This window comes from Lytechinus variegatus, chromosome 9 (genome assembly GCF_018143015.1).
Source record: "Lytechinus variegatus isolate NC3 chromosome 9, Lvar_3.0, whole genome shotgun sequence".
Lineage (NCBI taxonomy): Eukaryota > Metazoa > Echinodermata > Echinoidea > Temnopleuroida > Toxopneustidae > Lytechinus > Lytechinus variegatus.
This window is the reverse complement of record NC_054748.1, coordinates 16,163,382-16,171,589: the sequence shown is the minus strand read 5'-3', so window position 1 is coordinate 16,171,589 and position 8,208 is coordinate 16,163,382.

Here is an 8,208-nt window from a genome sequence, read left to right as displayed (position 1 = left end):
AGTTTTGGTAACGATATCAAAATGAGTTCGTACAGAATCCAATGAAATGACCACTAAAGTGTCTGTTTGTATAAATAAAACGCATGTGCCAAAGGATTCTGGAAGAAATCGTGTAAATGCTGAGAAATCAGCAAATAAGCACGGGATTCGGGTAGGGCGTCGGACCCGACGCCCTAAGCAATAATTATACATTGTCCCACGTGCGCTTATCTGTGTTGGGGATTTTCGGTGTGAACATTTTTCAGCGTAAATTTCAAGATTTCACAAAGTCCAGTTAATGTAACTGTACCAGATCTAGATCCTCGATGATATACTGGCAATTAAGCCTTGTTTTACAGACTTTATCATGAAATCAGTGTTAACTGCAACTACTGGAATTTCTCTTTAAAGAGAAATGAAACCTTTGGAACAAAATGGCTATAGCCAGTCTCGAAACAGAAAAATCAGAGACAAATTGACGAAAGTTTGAGAAAAACCAGACAAATAATGAGAAAGTTATGAGCATTTGAATATTGCAATCACCAATGCTATGGAGATCCTCCCATTGGCAATGCGACAAGGATGTGTGTGATGTCACATGCGAACAACTTTCCCTTTTAGTGACTATGAAATACCCCCCAAATGTCTCTTTTTGCTTTTTCTTATGGTGATACAAACTCTTCACCCATGATGTATTCTTTAAAAATCTGTATTACATGCTCTCCGAAAGAAAGAACACATGATCTAGAGATAGATGTGATAAAATAGGCAGTTTAAGTGAAATATATACTAAAGTAATGTGGAGAATTGTTCTTAAGTGACGTCACACATCTTTGTCGCATTGCCAATGGGAGGATCTCCATAGCATTAGTGATCGCAATATTCAAATGCTCATCACTTTCTCATTATTTGTCTAATTTTTTTCAACTTTCGTTGATCTGTTTCTTTGATTTTTCTGTTTTCATACCTAGCTATCTGCCAATGGGAGGATCTCCATAGCATTAGTGATCGCAATATTCAAATGCTCATCACTTTCTCATTATTTGTCTGATTTTTTTCAACTTTCGTTGATCTGTTTCTTTGATTTTTCTGTTTTCATACCTAGCTATCTTGTTCCAAAGGTTTCATTCTCCTTTAAGCAATAAAGGAAAACCAACAAACAAAATGGAACAAACAATACATTCAGTGTACATGTACATGGATCTTTATTCTTGAACATACATAATGTTATATGAAATACATGCTTATACTGAGTGGGCCTAGACATTCAAAATTGAATGGAAGAATACACACATCAAATCATGTAATATTCGTAAAACAGGAATGCTATGAGACTTAAATGGAAAAGTCCACTCCAACAAAAAAAATGATATGAGTAGAGAGAGAGAAAACAGTCAAACAAGCATATTTTAAACACTGAAAACTCAATATATCTTGGCAGGGGTAGATCCAGGATTTTTCAAGGGGGGGGGGGAGTGGCACAGACCAGATGTGCCCTGGATTCGCCAGTGTATCGGGGGGGGGGGGGGGGGTTATGAAAAACAATATTCATCAGAATAATGTACAGAACATTACTGGCCTCTGGAATGAGGTTTAGAGTCATATTGTGTAGCCTGGCAGAAAGACCCAACTTAATAAAACTTATTTCTCTTTTCATAAACCCTTTGTAGAGACATGTTTTGCTTTAACACACGTTGCCCATACAATCCAGACTGCATAGGAGTTAAATCATAATTTGCTCCGTATGCTGTTGTCTCAAATTCTCCGTTTTTATTTAAAGACTTTTACTTTCAGGATTGAATTACTCAATTGTCATTACCACACCAGTGTGTATTGAGCATATATATATATATTCATTATTTATTCACATCATATATAATCTATTTACAAGTATATACAAAACATAACATGCTATCTTCATGTTTACAAAAATACTCTTCTAAGATGCCATTGTTATGATAGACCCAGGGGGGATTTCACAAATAGTGTGACTTAGCGGGTGTTGCAAGAAAATATTTGCAATCAATCGCAAATAACCTGTAGCAATTTTACAATTGATAGATCACTTTTAACTGTATCAAATCAGATTACACTCCTTGTTTCATGGAGCAGATTAGCAATAAATTGCAAACTTGAAACTAATAGCACGGTATATGCTTGATTTCGGGAACGAAAATAGGCTTGCAATTGATCACAAGTTTCTTGCAACGCCCCATCAGAGTCGCACTTAAGATTCCCATTTGCGTGCGGTATAAAAGGCACCACCATGTTGTTCCAAGCATGCCAAGAGGAAGTGCGGTACTGCGCATTGATCAATAGAATTGTACATTATATAACATGAGCATATCTGCAGTTACGCATGACTTTAAGTCAGACTTAAAAAACACAAAAATTTGATTTGAGTAGAAGAGGAAAATCAAACAGGCATATTTTAAACCCCGAAAAGAAATTATATCTTGGCTTTATTTTCAAATGAAAGATAATATTCATCAATTCAAGTCAATTTTATTTTTCATTCTTCAACATACTACAAATAAGTACAAGACTACTATACAGTACAGCACATTGGCCTCTGGAATGAGGTTTACTGTAATATTAAGTGCCTTGGCAAATAGATCCAACTTCAATTATTAAGTCAGACTTAATTCTTTGTAAAACACCCCTGCACTCCCCAAGAAAGGACCCATTCGATTTGGCTTGCCAACAAGAATAAGTTGTGAATATTTCAAGATTTGAATTTGTAACATGGCGTACGAGCAGCTCTCCTACATATCAAGTGAATGTATTATAAAAATAGATTATCTAAAAGAGTATTAATCTCTACCCTTCCCTATATTGTTCTATCAAAACTTTGAGTCTTACTTAGTGAAGAATGGGTAAAAAAAAATATTTGTAAGACCACTGTTCTGGACTAATGACAGGTTAATTATCAACGACCTTGAGTATATAATGTAGATATCACATTTGAGGGACTTTCACTTTCCAAAGGTGTTTGACTCAGTGGATAAGTACCTGGATTTTGAACCATAAAACCTGGGGTTCAAGCCTCACGTCATTTAGTCCACGTCCTGGACGATTTTTACTGATTGGGCAAACCATAACCAACACACACACGCCCGGGCCCTCGCCCTCCACTGATTCACTTACCCCCAGTGATTCACCTTACCCACTGATTCACTTTCCCCGAAAAAAAAATCTTCATATGACTATTCAGGGTGTGTGTATGCGTGTACTGTTATGGGGTTGTAGTGTGCTGGGTGTTTGATAGTTGTGTCGTACAAAATAACAACAGTCCAGGAGGTGGACTACACGTCATTTAGCAAGGACTTTATATTTGGCACTCTCCACCCGTAACCATAAGAAATTCCTTGAATGCTCGAGCATCCGATCAGGGTCGCCATGGTATTGTCGGGGTAATAGTATGCAGTGCTTAGAAACACTATACCAATATTATATAATTATTACCTGAATGAGGCATTTTGGAGACATGATATAAACGCGTATTTTGTCTGTCTAACTGATTAACTCAACATAAACTGCGTCACAATGGCTAGGTGAGCGATCAGCTGAATGACGAGTGTTCATAATATTCGTACACCCCTCCTCCCCGAAAAGAGTAATTTTCCTACTGCACCTACGTACAATAATTAGCGGTCCATAATATCCGTATTCCGAGCTCATCAATCCCCAGCGCATTTGTGGATGCGTATAAAGAGATACGCTTCATAATTATCCGCGCACCAACATTATACGTCATAATAAAGACAAGCTGGATCCGAGCCCTTGTAAGTACGTCATAATGGTAAAGTGCAGAATTGACACTAGAGGCTTGACCAAGATAAAGTCCAACAATTTAGTTATATAATCTATCAATATGTTAATTTAATGTACCAGAAAGAGGTAACAGGTAATAACAATATTGACTGGCGTTACTTTCGGGAGATACCAAAAATATTTCCCTCACTAGACCCATATTGCCCTCGTCTTTCGACTCGGGGCAATATGAGACTACTTTGGGAAATATATTTGGTATCTCCCTCAAGGCCAGTCAATATTATATAATTATTATTATTATTCCAAGATCTTATTTTCTCCTTGGTCTTTAATCTCTCTTTGAAATTAATCTACATTAAATAAAGAAAGTACTTCATTGCTAGTGATATCTACAAGGCTCTTCATGCAATCATACATTGACAAAAAAAGTATTATGACTTTGGGAATGAAAATAGGACAAGTATTTTCACCATTCATTATCAACGACAAAAGAGAAATAAAAACTTGAAATGTAATCACCAAATTCTTCAAGTGTAATGATATCACATTTACAATGCTTCAAAGAAGGGAGGTTTAGAAAGCAATCTAATAAAAGAAACATTTATCACTCCCTGTTTCGTCAAGGCATAATAACATCCTTTTGAAACTGAAAGTAATTACCCTTTAGAGTACATACAACGATAGGTGCTATTTAGTAATGTGAAATAAAAGATGAAGCTATTAGTCTTTGTTCAAGAAGGCACCATTAGAGCAAAATTAATTTGTATGTGGAATCATAAATTCTACATTGACACTGAGATTGGTGACACAGATAAGCACATGTGGGATATTCTATTATTGTTTGGCAAAGAACCTTCAACTGACTAAAATGCCATACTTATGGCAATTACAGAATTCAGTAGTCAAGGAGTTACTTTCTACAAATTGTTCCCGTTTTATCCGATCTTAATACATAAACATATGGCCTTTGAGTCCCCTGTACAGATTGCGCTAGAACTTCGGTCTCTGTATTCAGCAAGTGAAGCCAACGGAGTTCAGCTGAACAACAAACATAACAGAGACCGAAGCTTTTGATCTAGAACGCCCTTCGCATCACACTTCCACGCACCCTATCGGTGCAGAAACGCCCTCGTGCAATATGTTTATGAGCGCTAAGGGGGTTTCTGCGCACATGCAATGCGCGAAAGTACGGTGATAACGGCCTTTCCTGCAATAACACAACAAAGTGTGTATTTACATTACACTTTCATTTAAAAATACTTGTAGTTGCACAAGTTTTATATACTTCCTGGTACATGTACATGGTATTTAGAGACATATTCAAGGTTTCCAAATAAAGCATACAATTAAATAAATATTTATCATTAAATAGCCAATGTACATTCTTGAATTATTAGGTGGCACGCAAGCCAATTGAAACGAGCCGTCAAAGGACAAGACTTAATATAAGACTCTGGCATTGGTTCAAATAATCCGACTCTATCATGGTTAAAGGGATGTTCATCCTGACGATAAGTTGGTTTCAATCAAATCAAAATCAGTGTTGACAATTGGCATTTTTATACAGCAATTAAAAAAAATTCAAATGCCTTGCCAATTTAGAGCGTGTAATGATTAGCTCATGTTAATAGACCAGTTCGTAATTACTTCATGGGCAATTTTGGTCAAATGACCTTTCATTTCTTTCATCATGATAGGCAGATTTCAAAGCAAGATATTACGCAAGCTTGCCTTACATAGCAGGATGAAGAAATTGAATAGACCAGGTGACTAGAATAGCACACCAATGAACACTTAAGGATGTAAATGAAAGCGACAATTCAAAAGAATATATGAATAATCAAGACATCAAAGTTGGTGCTTATCTCATTAGATTTTAAAGCACCATGTCACTTTAGTACAAATGACCTTCTTCTGATCATGCGTAGAATCTTTTGATCATGCGCAGAAAGGAACTACGAACTGGCTTAATATGCTAAATGAAAGTAGTTGCAGTTAAACACTGATTTCATGAGAAAGTCTTCAAAACCAAGGTTAAGTATTACTATATCATCCTCGATCTAGATCTGGTACAGTTACATAAACTAAACTTTGTGAAATCATAAAATCCAAACTGAAAAACGATCACACTGAAGATCGCCAACACAGAAAGGCACACGTGGGACAGTTTATATTATCACTGCTGGAATAAAGACCAGAATCCGCGCTTATTTCTTAGCAATTACACAATTTCTTCCAGAATCCTTTGGCACATAATTTTTCTTCATACAAACAGGCACTTGGGTGGTCATTATATTGGATTCTGTAAAAAGTCATTTCAGAGATGCCAAGTTCAAAGACCAGCTATGCGTGAGATTTTCTGTGAATCTGAGTGAGATCACAGACATTGTGTACAAAGTATATGGGGATAGGCTGTGATAGTTGCGTGAGACAGAGATTTGAGGGGATGAACAAGAGTCCAAAATGCGTGAGTCTCACGCATAATGTGTGAGACTTGGTAGCTCTGTCATTTTGAGATTATTACCACAACTGGCATTTATCTTTAAATGGCTTTTATGCAGAAAACAAGGCATCGATTGGTAATGCACGGGGAATGGTATACATTTTTTTTCATATTCCATATTTAATTGATAGCATTTAGGAATGTATTTAGGAAGAATCACAAAGGCGCCCCTACACAGTACCTTTATTGGTTAATGTGAGCTGAAAGGGAGAATTAATGGGTAAAAGGGGAATTCAACCGAAATAAAAACTTGTTTTTAAAGGATAAAATAAAATCAGTCAAGTTCAATAGGTGAAAGTTTGAATAATGGACAAACAATAAGTCATCAGCAATAAAGCATGTTTGTTCAATATATTTTCCAGACATGATGTCCATCCATATATTCATACTTTTCATTCATAACTTCTCTTTACGCATTTTTTACGACCACCGCCCGGGGCGATTGTTTACACAAGCTCCTTTCGGCCAATGATCGTCACCGATTGATCACTGGCCCTCTTTCGACCAAAGTCGGTCATGTTTTAGCCCCGATTGCCAAAAGGGAAAGTCCCTACATTACCTAGAATGCAATGCGCAATTCATATCCGGTTTTTCAGTAAATGATTTTAGGTTGTCTATAATGTGCGATTGTCGTCTGACCATCAAAAAAAATCCTGTTAAATTTCATCAATCCTGTGGAATTTTACGCCCAAATGAAAATCAACTTCTGACCGAAGATAAGCGCTACTATCGACATCAATACTGTCCGAAATAGATGCATTTTTAACGTTTTTCCGCACATTTCTCTGTCCAATTTCAACTGCATCTTTGCCGTAAATATACTGATCTGCAAGGTGATGTCAATGTATTTTATGTGCGGTAATTTGCGATGTACGTAAAAAATATGTTTATGCACGCCTGTTTTCTTGTTTCTGCAATCATTTCCATAGCGCTTACGTCGCTGCTGTGTGTTGCTTTTGATAAAGTGAACGAACAACATCGCAGTGGGAAGGAGCAGCGCACAATTGCTTTCCGCTGTCCATCAGTGATAACGTGTTTTACGACCGGCTTGATGGGCGTCAGCTGCCAGCGCTCTGTTTATAAAAGGATTAGCGGTGACGGTCTTTGGCCCAAAGGAGGGGATTCGTTGAATGTCCATCCGTAATAGGTCCATGGTCTACCAACCATTTGGTCCGATAACTATTTGGTCCAATTATCACTTCGTCCAATCACCAATTCGTCTAAGAGTGTTTCCTCTCATAACCAGTTGGTCTAATATCCATTTTATTTTCATTCAGTTCGTCAAATCAACACTATGTCCAATGAGACCAAATGGTATAGGGACTAAATGGCTATTGGACCAACTGATTATTAAATGAAATGGTGAGTGAACGAAATGGCAATTAGACCATGTGGATAGCGGACGAACTGATAGTAAACCAAGTTGGTAACTGGACGAATTGGCATTAGACCAATTGAAAATAAACCAATTGATCCACCAGGATCTTGGCCAGGGGCCCGTCTTACAACCGATCCGATCAATCGTAACTATGGAAAGCCAGCAAAGTCAACATATAAAATGCATGTTTGTTCAACAAAATTTCTAGATATGAATGTATATCCATAAATGCATTGATTTCTTGACAATGTGGTGCATTCTCCTTTGTTTACAAATGACATTTTGCAAATTTCCCATAGAAAAAAATTATGACACTGATGGATTTATATGGTTACGATTGATTGGAGCAATCATAACTCTTTGTAAGTTGGGCCCCAGGACCCCGTTTTACAAAGAGTTACGACTGATCCGATCAACCTCCAGTACATGGAAATCCATCAACGACATAGTTTTCTTCAGGAAATTTGCACAATGTCCTTTGCAAACAAAAAGCACAGTAAATTGTCAAGAAAACCGTGAATATACGAATATACATCATATCTAGAAAATATTTTGCTCATATGTGTATTTAAGA